Source organism: Galeopterus variegatus, unplaced genomic scaffold (genome assembly GCF_000696425.1).
Source record: "Galeopterus variegatus unplaced genomic scaffold, G_variegatus-3.0.2 Scaffold709, whole genome shotgun sequence".
In the NCBI taxonomy this organism is placed as follows: Eukaryota; Metazoa; Chordata; class Mammalia; order Dermoptera; family Cynocephalidae; genus Galeopterus; species Galeopterus variegatus.
This window is the reverse complement of record NW_007726820.1, coordinates 205653-218061: the sequence shown is the minus strand read 5'-3', so window position 1 is coordinate 218061 and position 12409 is coordinate 205653. Positions and strand designations below refer to the sequence as shown.

Genomic DNA, 12409 nt, shown 5'->3' with positions numbered 1-12409 from the left:
CGTCTTACTGAGAGTCAGCAGAAACACAGTTAAAGCTCAACATCTTAAGGAAATGGTAGCAGAGACATATGCTAATATCTAAAAAGTTACATATATAGTTTTTAATTAAAGGATATATAATAAACAACTTAGTAGCAAGAAACTGGTGCTAATAAACAAAAGGGTTCTTCAAAAGAAATTGTAACATCTTTGGAAAACTGTCCAGTTCTTTCTTTAGTTCCTGCAGAGTTCATGCAGATACATTTCTTAAGACAATTTTAAAGTACACTGTGGATGGAAGTGGAATGTACATCCAGAACTACAGGTGAAAACTAAGACCTGGGTGCTGATAGAAAAAGCTTCCTGATTTCGGTCATCACACATTTGTGTCCTGGAGTAAAGGTTCTTGTACTATAAGGATCGCTGTGACTGCCACANCAGAACTACAGGTGAAAACTAAGACCTGGGTGCTGATAGAAAAAGCTTCCTGATTTCGGTCATCACACATTTGTGTCCTGGAGTAAAGGTTCTTGTACTATAAGGATCGCTGTGACTGCCACAGTGCTTTCTCCAGCTGCTGGACCTTAAGCTTAAATTGGTATGTTCTGGAATGAACAAGGCAACAAGCAGAGCCAGCAGTACCGAACAGGCTCCAAAGAGGAAAGGAGGGCCAGGGATGATGGAATTCTGTTCAAAGTGGTACTGAGGACTTGTGTTTGTTCCCATCTGTTCCTGTTATTGGCAGTTCTTTAAGTTCCACATGGCATATGTAGAAAATAAATCCATAAAGGGCTGGCCCCAGGCCATTGCACAATCCTTGAATCCCTGTTATCATTCCTTGCACAACACCCTGTTGATCAGCATCAGCAGTTCGTGAAACAAGGGCACTGACAGCTGGAAAGGTAATGCTAGACATGGCTGCTACGGCCCCAGCAGCCCACATCATCCAAGGTTCTGAACCAAAGCCATACCATGCCAGCTGTAATATTTGAAATCCCAGACCCAATAAAATGGTTCTTATTTCCAATTGACCTCATAAGTAAACTCAAGACTATGGTCTGTGCAATAATGGAAAGAATGCCAAGGACTACATAAATGCTGCAACACTTTCTGGTGAAAATTTCATTATCTGTCTGAGGTACAAAAAAAAGCTGGAATATTGGCCTGCCTCTGGTAGGTAGGAGAGAAACACCGTAATGCAGATTAGCAGCACTATGGAATCTTGGCCCACTTTTTTTAAGGATGCAAAGGGGTCAGCCTGTTCCCAAGAAATGGGTTCTCCCCATGATGCTGGTCGCATCTTCTCAGGCAACGACTCTGGCACAGCAACAAGGATAAAACAAATATCTAGCAAAGCTATTGCTGTGGCTAGGACCACCACTAAGCTGTCCCCATACACTCGTCCAAGGTAAGCTCCAATTGCAGGGCTGGTGACTAAACTTGCAGCAAATGTTGCTGAAACCGGTCCATAAGCCATACTTCTTTCATGTTCTTGAGTTATATCTGCTACATATGCAAATACCACTGAGAAAGTCACTGCAAATACCCCAGGAACAGAGATAACAGCAAAGTACCACCACGAGCTGATCTTCATTAAAGGAATTGGGGCACGTGTGAAAAACACTGTGAGCAGCAAGAAGGATTTTCGGCCCAAACATCAGAAAGAGCACCAATAAGTGGGGCACTGAGGAATGACAACAGACCCTTTACTCCTTGAATTAGGCCATTCATCAAAAATGTATGTTTAGGGAAGGTTTCATGTAATACCACCAAGGTGGGTGCCGTCAATAATCCCCAAGCAAAAAACTCCCAAAAGATGACAATAACCACTTGATAAACACTAGGAGAACCTATTCCTTGAGGCATGCCTCCGTCCTTAATGATGATCTTCTCGGCCAGCATGATACTGCGGTTCGCGGCCGGTTTCTTCTTCTTCCCTTGGGTCTTTTTCCCAGCCTCGCCTCCGGGCGCTGCTGCAGCCACTCCCGGGGCGGCCGGCCCCAGTGGCGAGTGCCATCCCGCCGCTACTGCTGGGCCGAGTATGCTCTAAAACAAAGATAAAAAGTACAGTATAGTAAAAACATGAACCAGTAACATAGTTGTTTATTATCTTTATCAAGTATAGGCCCAAGTTTGTAGCCTAGAAGCAATGTATATAATTGTACGTTCTCTACTTTTATACAAATGGCAGCATAGTAAGTTTGTTTATGCCAGCATCACCACAGATACGTGAGTAATGCATTGTTCTACGATGTTATGACAGCAATGGCAATTTTTCAGCTTCATTATAATCTTATAGAGCCAGCATCATATATGTGGTCTGTTCTTGACTGAAATGTCATTATGCAGTGCATGACTGTTTAGCCATACAATGAAGTAATATGTAGCCACAGAAAAGAATGGAGTACTGACGTAAGCTACAGCATGGATGAACCTTGAAAACATGCTGAGTGCAAAAAGCCAGACATGAAAGGTCACATATTGTATGATTCCATTGATATAAAATATCCAGAATAGGCAAATCCAGGCACAAAAAGCAGATTAGTGGTTGCTAGGGGCTGGGGAGAGTGGGGATGACTGCTTGTTAGGTGCAAGGTTTCCTTTTAGGGTGATGAAAATGTTTTAGAACCAGAGAGAGATGATGGTTACACAACATTGTGAATGTCATAAATACCACTGAATTGCACTTTAAAATGGTTAAAATGGTAAATTTTATGTTATAATAATTTTATCTCAATTAAAAAATACAAAGTAAAAAATGTATGTTCTAGGTTACACTAGCCACATTTTGGATGCTCAAGAGCCAAATATGGATAATGCTACTAACTGGACCTTGCATATTAGTAGAACATTTCCACCATGCACAAAATTCCTTTGTTGAATCAAAAATTTTTATTGAATCAAAACTGATTATACGTATTTTTGCAGTTCAACATTGGGATATGTTGATCAAATCAATATTACTAGCATATATATTGTTACACATCATATTTATTCTTTATGCCTCTTGTCTAATCTCACCCCATCCCCTTCTCCCCCTCCCCTCCCTCCCCTAATTACCCTAGATTTTTTCTCTCCTTCTGAAAGAATAATGGTTACTCTGTTGATTTGTTGCCTTGATGATCTGTCCAATGCTGAGAGGTGTGATCAGGTCCTACAACATTATCACAGAGCAGATGCTTCCTCTGTCACTCTGAAATGGGCTTTGTGGAGAGAGACATCCTCTTCTTTTCTTTGGTCTCTGCTGGCGACTCTCCTTGTGTGAATGCACTCCAGTGGCTGGCAGACCATCTGCATGGTGGTTGTGGCATCTAGCTACTTTTGCAGCAGCCATGATTATTGTGGTGGCTGTGGTGGGCCACCCACGTGGAGGCATGCTCCGAGGCATTGGTGGTGTGCCTGGTTGTGGGAGGGGGGGGGTCTGGTCCTCTGCTCCATCCCTCAGGTCCCTGGGCAGGTCCCAAGATGCTGGCCCAGTGTGCCTGGTTGAGGGGAGGGGTCACCATGCACAAAATTCTATTGAAAGTTCTGATAAAACTTTACTCTTACAATGGATGATTTAAGGGATATAAATTAGCCTTTGGTAAAGAGCTAGGACAACTTAAAAAGAAACATTCCAAAGGCAAGTATTGATTATTTCAAAGAACCAGCTTTTGGTTTTGTTGATTTTTTTTCTATTGTTTTCCTGTCTTCAATTTCACTGATTTCTACTTGAATTTTTATTATTTTTTTCTGCAACTCGTTTTAGATTTACATCATTCTTTTTTCCTTTAGTATCCTAAGGCGAAAGCTTAGATTATTGATTTTATATTTTTCTTTTCTTCTAATATATGAATTCAGTGCTATAAATTTCCCTCCTAGCACTGCTTCTGCTGTATCTCACAAGTTTCATTAAGTTGTATTTTTATTTAACTCAAAATATTTTACATTTTTTGAGACATGATTTGACCCATGTGTTATTTAGAAGTGTTTTGTTAACCTCCAAGTATTTGGGGATTTTCACCTATCTTTCTGGTATTGATTTCTAGTTTAATTTCATTGTGGCCTGAGAGCATACTTTGTATGACTTACACTTTTAAAAATTTGTTAAGGTGTGTTTCATGGCCCTGAATGTGGTCTGTCTTGGTTACTATTCCATGTGAGCTTGAAAAGGATGTCCATTCTGCTATTGTTGGATGAAGTTTTTCTATAAATATCAATTAGATCCAGTTTGGTGGTTTTGTTCAGTCCAACTGTATCTTTACTGATTTTCTGTATGGGATCTGTCAATTACTAATAAAAGGGTGTTCAAGCCTCCAGCTACAATAAAGGATTTGTCTTTTTCTCCTTGCAGTTCTTTTGGTTTTTGCTTGATTTATTTTGATACTCTTTTCTTAGGTGCATATGCATTAAGAATTGTTAGATCTTCTTAGGGAATTGACACCTTTATCATTAGGTAATGCCCATCTTCTGTGATAATTTCCCTTGTTCTGAAGTCTACTTTGTCTGAAATTAATATAGCTACTCCAACTTCTTTTTGATTAGCATTACCATGGTTTATCTTTCTCCATCTCTTTACTTCTATTCTGTTTGTGATTAAAGTGGGCTTCTTGTAGGTAAGATATGGTTTTTATCCACTGTGTCAGTCTGTCTTTTAATTAACGTGTCTAGGCCATTCACATCTGAAGTGATTATTGATACGATTGGATTAATGTCTACCATATTGTAACTATTTTTCTGTTCGTTTCACTTGTTCTTTGTTGTTTTTATCTTCCCCTCTTTTTCTGCCTTCACCGTTTTTAATTGGGCATTTTATATGATCCCATTTTCTCTTTTCTCTTCAAGTATACTTAAAATTTTTTTTTAGTGGTTGCTCTAGAGTTTTCAATATTCATGTACAACTAATCCAAGCCTACTTTCAATAATCATTGCACTGCTTCACAGGTAGAATAGGTACCTCATAACAGAGTATTCCCAAATCTTCCCTCCTGTTCCTTATAACATTGCTATCTTCATTTCACTTATGCATAGGCTGTAATCCTCAATACATGATTGCTATTATTATTTTTAAATAAGCTGGTATTTATTAGGTCAGTTAAGAATATAAAAAATACAAGATTTTATTTCACCTTCATTAATTCTTCCTCTAAATTCTTTCCTTTTTAAAATGTTGATCCAAGTTTCTGATCTGTATCACTTTCCCTCTCTCTAAAGAACTTCTTTTAGCATTTCTTACAAGGCAAGTTTAATAGTGACAAATTCCCTCAGTTTTTGTTTGTATGAAAAAGTTTTTATTTCTCCTTCACTTTTGAAGTATGATTACACTGGTCACAGAATTCTAGGTTTGTGGTTTTTTTGTTTGTTTGTTTGTTTTTAACACTTTAAATATTTCACTCCACTCTCTTCTTACTTGCATGGTTTCTGAAGAGAAGTCCAATGTAATTCTTATCTTTATTTCTCTGTAAGTAAGACCCCCCACCCCAAGTTTCATTTAAGATTTTCTCTTCCAAAGGCAAATATCAGATAGACCTGTCTAAACAAAAATAATAAAATTTCACATGATCAAAAAAGACAAAGCAAAACAAATCCCACAAAGATACAAAGGACAAACTGGAAAAGTACTTGAAATACACATGGTGGACAAAGGATTAATATAATAGTCTGAAAAGATAAAGAGCTCTTACTGATAAACAACCTAAAGCCAAATGTCATAGAGGAAAAATAATCAAATAATGTGAAAAGGAAAATCCCCCAAAAAGAAATTAAAATGGATAATAAACATATGTAACAAAAATTTTGATAACTGAAAATGAAATTTAAGAAGATACATTTTTTTTTTTTTTTAAAGATGACCGGTAAGGGGATCTCAACCCTTGGCTTGGTGTTGTCAGCACCACACTCAGCCAGTGAGCAAACCGGCCATCCCTATATGGGATCCGAACCCGTGGCCTTGGTGTTATCAGCACCGCACTCTCCCGAGTGAGCCACGGGCCGGCCTGAAGATACATTTTTTTAACCTGTTCATATTAGCAAAGGTTTGAAAACGTTTGTTGCATATTGGGAAAGAATACTGTCATAATTGGCTGATGGGCATATATGATATAGTATATTGCTGCAATTCTTGAGGATAGTTTGGCAAATTTTATTAAATTCCTTCAAAGGATCAATTTCTTTTGATTCAGCAATTCTGCTTCTAGGAATTTGTCCTTAAAAAAATAATTGGACAGGGGCCGGCCTGTGGCTCACTCGGGAGAGTGCGGTGCTGATAACACCAAGGCCACGGGTTCGGATCCCATATAGGGATGGCCGGTTCGCTCACTGGGTGAGTGTGGTGCTGACAACACCAAGTCAAGGGTTAAGATCCCCTTACCGGTCATCTTTTTAAAAAAATAATAATAATAAAAAAAATAATAATAATTGGACAAACATACAAAGATGTATATATAGAGATGTTTATCATGGTAGTGCTGTAATAGTGTAATTGGCAACAACCTGAATGTCCAAAAAGTGTTTTTTAAAAGCTGATTTAGAAAAATAAAAGAATGAGATGAGAGACAAGAGAGAAAAAAATAGTTTAAAATAGGCAAAGTGGATGTTTACAATAAAGACTCATCTTCTTAAGTGGCAGCATCCTTCACAGAGAACGGAAGGAACAGAATGCAATGTGATACCCTGTACCTGTGACACCCTCATCTCTCTGAAGACCTAGAAGGCTGCATCCTGACAAAGAACCACTTTTCCTAGTGAAGATGGGACCTGACTCCTTGGTTCCACCAACACTCATCACCCCCCCCCCTTTCTGCAAATAGCATTATCCATCATTCCTGTCAAAGATGGGACTATAACTCCCTAGTTCAAAAACAATCATTGAGACAGTGGGAGAGGGTCTCCAGCTGCATCAGTTTGACCCTGGGAAGATTAATAACAACAGAATGTTACTTCTCTGGGCATGGGGGTTAGGAAGAGAAATCAGAGAATGTAGTAGGTATTCAATAAACCCCTGGATACAGCCAAGGCATCCAGGATAGGACCTCAGCCTGCCTGGTTCCATGCTAGCCCCCTTGAGTGGAAGTGACTACCTACCAAAGCAGGGACTAGGAACTCAGGGCAAAACCTACACACCTGGAATTTCCCATATCATTTCCCGTTTTGTACTGATTCTGATACTCATAGCTTTCATGTTCCCCTATCCCCTGACCTTCATTTGGTTCCTGACCTTGGCTCCTGGGTCTCACATCAGATGCCCATTCTTATGTTGTTAATCATGAAGTAATACATGTTTGTCGTAAAAAATTTCAATGATGCAGAAGAAGAATACAGTAAAAAGTAAAAGTGCCCTCTCCCCTTCCACTCCAAGCCCACTTCTCAGAGTTACCCTCTGAGTTACAGTTAGTTACATTCCCACTTTCCACAGGAGTTTTGCACCTGCTCTCTGAATCAGTCCTACCCTCCCAACCATGTTTGTCTCCTTGTTGGCTCTAATCAGGTTTTCTCCCCAGCTTCAGCATGCATGACACCCAGGACAATTCCTCCTCTCCTATGACTTTCTTTCTGACCACAAGAAAGAGGTTGACCAGTCATGCACTATTATTTCCCCAACTTCCCCTCAAAAAAACAGTACTTTAATTGCATTAATACTCTTCTTTCTGCTGTGACTTGCTTTGGGGTGCCCCGTTGCACTCAGGACATTTCTGCAGCACATTTTACAGACAGGCAGAAGAGATGACTGAGGTGAGATGATTTCCTTAGTCCTAGAAAGATTTTCTATCACTCTTCCTCCCAAATATTTCCTCTGCCAGAGGCCAAGGTTTGGAATCCCGCCAACAATCTTTTAAATTACAGCTTTATTGAGATATAATTCACATACCACAACTTTAAAGTGTACAGTTCAGTGGATTTTAGTACACTCACAGACTTGTCCAACCATGACTATAATCAATTTTGGAACACTTTTATCAATCCCAAAAGAAACGCCATATCCATTAGTAACCACTCCCCATTTCCCCCCAACCCTCCAGTCCTAGGCAACCACTGATTCTACTGTCCTTCTCTATGAACTTGCCTATTCCGGAAGTTTTACATAAATGGATTCATATAATAAGTGGTTCTTTGTAACTGGCTTTTTTTACTTAGTGTAATGTTTTTTTTTTTTTTTTTTTTTTAAANTCCTGGAGTAAAGGTTCTTGTACTATAAGGATCGCTGTGACTGCCACAGTGCTTTCTCCAGCTGCTGGACCTTAAGCTTAAATTGGTATGTTCTGGAATGAACAAGGCAACAAGCAGAGCCAGCAGTACCGAACAGGCTCCAAAGAGGAAAGGAGGGCCAGGGATGATGGAATTCTGTTCAAAGTGGTACTGAGGACTTGTGTTTGTTCCCATCTGTTCCTGTTATTGGCAGTTCTTTAAGTTCCACATGGCATATGTAGAAAATAAATCCATAAAGGGCTGGCCCCAGGCCATTGCACAATCCTTGAATCCCTGTTATCATTCCTTGCACAACACCCTGTTGATCAGCATCAGCAGTTCGTGAAACAAGGGCACTGACAGCTGGAAAGGTAATGCTAGACATGGCTGCTACGGCCCCAGCAGCCCACATCATCCAAGGTTCTGAACCAAAGCCATACCATGCCAGCTGTAATATTTGAAATCCCAGACCCAATAAAATGGTTCTTATTTCCAATTGACCTCATAAGTAAACTCAAGACTATGGTCTGTGCAATAATGGAAAGAATGCCAAGGACTACATAAATGCTGCAACACTTTCTGGTGAAAATTTCATTATCTGTCTGAGGTACAAAAAAAAGCTGGAATATTGGCCTGCCTCTGGTAGGTAGGAGAGAAACACCGTAATGCAGATTAGCAGCACTATGGAATCTTGGCCCACTTTTTTTAAGGATGCAAAGGGGTCAGCCTGTTCCCAAGAAATGGGTTCTCCCCATGATGCTGGTCGCATCTTCTCAGGCAACGACTCTGGCACAGCAACAAGGATAAAACAAATATCTAGCAAAGCTATTGCTGTGGCTAGGACCACCACTAAGCTGTCCCCATACACTCGTCCAAGGTAAGCTCCAATTGCAGGGCTGGTGACTAAACTTGCAGCAAATGTTGCTGAAACCGGTCCATAAGCCATACTTCTTTCATGTTCTTGAGTTATATCTGCTACATATGCAAATACCACTGAGAAAGTCACTGCAAATACCCCAGGAACAGAGATAACAGCAAAGTACCACCACGAGCTGATCTTCATTAAAGGAATTGGGGCACGTGTGAAAAACACTGTGAGCAGCAAGAAGGATTTTCGGCCCAAACATCAGAAAGAGCACCAATAAGTGGGGCACTGAGGAATGACAACAGACCCTTTACTCCTTGAATTAGGCCATTCATCAAAAATGTATGTTTAGGGAAGGTTTCATGTAATACCACCAAGGTGGGTGCCGTCAATAATCCCCAAGCAAAAAACTCCCAAAAGATGACAATAACCACTTGATAAACACTAGGAGAACCTATTCCTTGAGGCATGCCTCCGTCCTTAATGATGATCTTCTCGGCCAGCATGATACTGCGGTTCGCGGCCGGTTTCTTCTTCTTCCCTTGGGTCATTTTACCATCCTCGACTCCTGGCGCTGCTGCAGCCACTCCCGGGGCGGCCGGCCCCAGTGGCGAGTGCCATCCCGCCGCTACTGCTGGGCCGAGTATGCTCTAAAACAAAGATAAAAAGTACAGTATAGTAAAAACATGAACCAGTAACATAGTTGTTTATTATCTTTATCAAGTATAGGCCCAAGTTTGTAGCCTAGAAGCAATGTATATAATTGTACGTTCTCTACTTTTATACAAATGGCAGCATAGTAAGTTTGTTTATGCCAGCATCACCACAGATACGTGAGTAATGCATTGTTCTACGATGTTATGACAGCAATGGCAATTTTTCAGCTTCATTATAATCTTATAGAGCCAGCATCATATATGTGGTCTGTTCTTGACTGAAATGTCATTATGCAGTGCATGACTGTTTAGCCATACAATGAAGTAATATGTAGCCACAGAAAAGAATGGAGTACTGACGTAAGCTACAGCATGGATGAACCTTGAAAACATGCTGAGTGCAAAAAGCCAGACATGAAAGGTCACATATTGTATGATTCCATTGATATAAAATATCCAGAATAGGCAAATCCAGGCACAAAAAGCAGATTAGTGGTTGCTAGGGGCTGGGGAGAGTGGGGATGACTGCTTGTTAGGTGCAAGGTTTCCTTTTAGGGTGATGAAAATGTTTTAGAACCAGAGAGAGATGATGGTTACACAACATTGTGAATGTCATAAATACCACTGAATTGCACTTTAAAATGGTTAAAATGGTAAATTTTATGTTATAATAATTTTATCTCAATTTCATAATTGATTATACATATTTTGGGGATTCAATGTTGATATATCTTGATCAAATCAATATTACTAACATATATATTGTTACAAATCATAATTATTCTTTATGCCTCTTGTCCAACCTCTCCCCATCCCTATCTCGCTCCTCCCAACCCCCTCTAATTACTCTAGATTTCTTCTCTTCCTCTGAAAGAGTAATGGTTACTCTGTTGATTTGTTGCCTTGATGATCTGTCCAATGCTGAGAGGTGTGATCAGGTCCTACAACATTATCACAGAGCAGATGCTTCCTCTGTCACTCTGAAATGGGCTTTGTGGAGAGAGACATCCTCTTCTTTTCTTTGGTCTCTGCTGGCGACTCTCCTTGTGTGAATGCACTCCAGTGGCTGGCAGACCATCTGCATGGTGGTTGTGGCATCTAGCTACTTTTGCAGCAGCCATGATTATTGTGGTGGCTGTGGTGGGCCACCCACGTGGAGGCATGCTCCGAGGCATTGGTGGTGTGCCTGGTTGTGGGAGGGGGGGGGTCTGGTCCTCTGCTCCATCCCTCAGGTCCCTGGGCAGGTCCCAAGATGCTGGCCCAGTGTGCCTGGTTGAGGGGAGGGGTCACCATGCACAAAATTCTATTGAAAGTTCTGATAAAACTTTACTCTTACAATGGATGATTTAAGGGATATAAATTAGCCTTTGGTAAAGAGCTAGGACAACTTAAAAAGAAACATTCCAAAGGCAAGTATTGATTATTTCAAAGAACCAGCTTTTGGTTTTGTTGATTTTTTTTCTATTGTTTTCCTGTCTTCAATTTCACTGATTTCTACTTGAATTTTTATTATTTTTTTCTGCAACTCGTTTTAGATTTACATCATTCTTTTTTCCTTTAGTATCCTAAGGCGAAAGCTTAGATTATTGATTTTATATTTTTCTTTTCTTCTAATATATGAATTCAGTGCTATAAATTTCCCTCCTAGCACTGCTTCTGCTGTATCTCACAAGTTTCATTAAGTTGTATTTTTATTTAACTCAAAATATTTTACATTTTTTGAGACATGATTTGACCCATGTGTTATTTAGAAGTGTTTTGTTAACCTCCAAGTATTTGGGGATTTTCACCTATCTTTCTGGTATTGATTTCTAGTTTAATTTCATTGTGGCCTGAGAGCATACTTTGTATGACTTACACTTTTAAAAATTTGTTAAGGTGTGTTTCATGGCCCTGAATGTGGTCTGTCTTGGTTACTATTCCATGTGAGCTTGAAAAGGATGTCCATTCTGCTATTGTTGGATGAAGTTTTTCTATAAATATCAATTAGATCCAGTTTGGTGGTTTTGTTCAGTCCAACTGTATCTTTACTGATTTTCTGTATGGGATCTGTCAATTACTAATAAAAGGGTGTTCAAGCCTCCAGCTACAATAAAGGATTTGTCTTTTTCTCCTTGCAGTTCTTTTGGTTTTTGCTTGATTTATTTTGATACTCTTTTCTTAGGTGCATATGCATTAAGAATTGTTAGATCTTCTTAGGGAATTGACACCTTTATCATTAGGTAATGCCCATCTTCTGTGATAATTTCCCTTGTTCTGAAGTCTACTTTGTCTGAAATTAATATAGCTACTCCAACTTCTTTTTGATTAGCATTACCATGGTTTATCTTTCTCCATCTCTTTACTTCTATTCTGTTTGTGATTAAAGTGGGCTTCTTGTAGGTAAGATATGGTTTTTATCCACTGTGTCAGTCTGTCTTTTAATTAACGTGTCTAGGCCATTCACATCTGAAGTGATTATTGATACGATTGGATTAATGTCTACCATATTGTAACTATTTTTCTGTTCGTTTCACTTGTTCTTTGTTGTTTTTATCTTCCCCTCTTTTTCTGCCTTCACCGTTTTTAATTGGGCATTTTATATGATCCCATTTTCTCTTTTCTCTTCAAGTATACTTAAAATTTTTTTTTAGTGGTTGCTCTAGAGTTTTCAATATTCATGTACAACTAATCCAAGCCTACTTTCAATAATCATTGCACTGCTTCACAGGTAGAATAGGTACCTCATAACAGAGTATTCCCAAAT

The 12409-nt window shown here is 39.5% G+C and overlaps 2 pseudogenes; both read right to left on the bottom strand.

The window, feature by feature from the left end:
• Positions 1-355: 355 nt before the first annotated feature.
• Positions 356-7417, bottom strand: LOC103589632 (annotated as a pseudogene).
• Positions 7418-8118: 701 nt separating this feature from the next.
• On the bottom strand, positions 8119-9558 carry LOC103589631 (annotated as a pseudogene).
• Positions 9559-12409: the final 2851 nt, after the last annotated feature.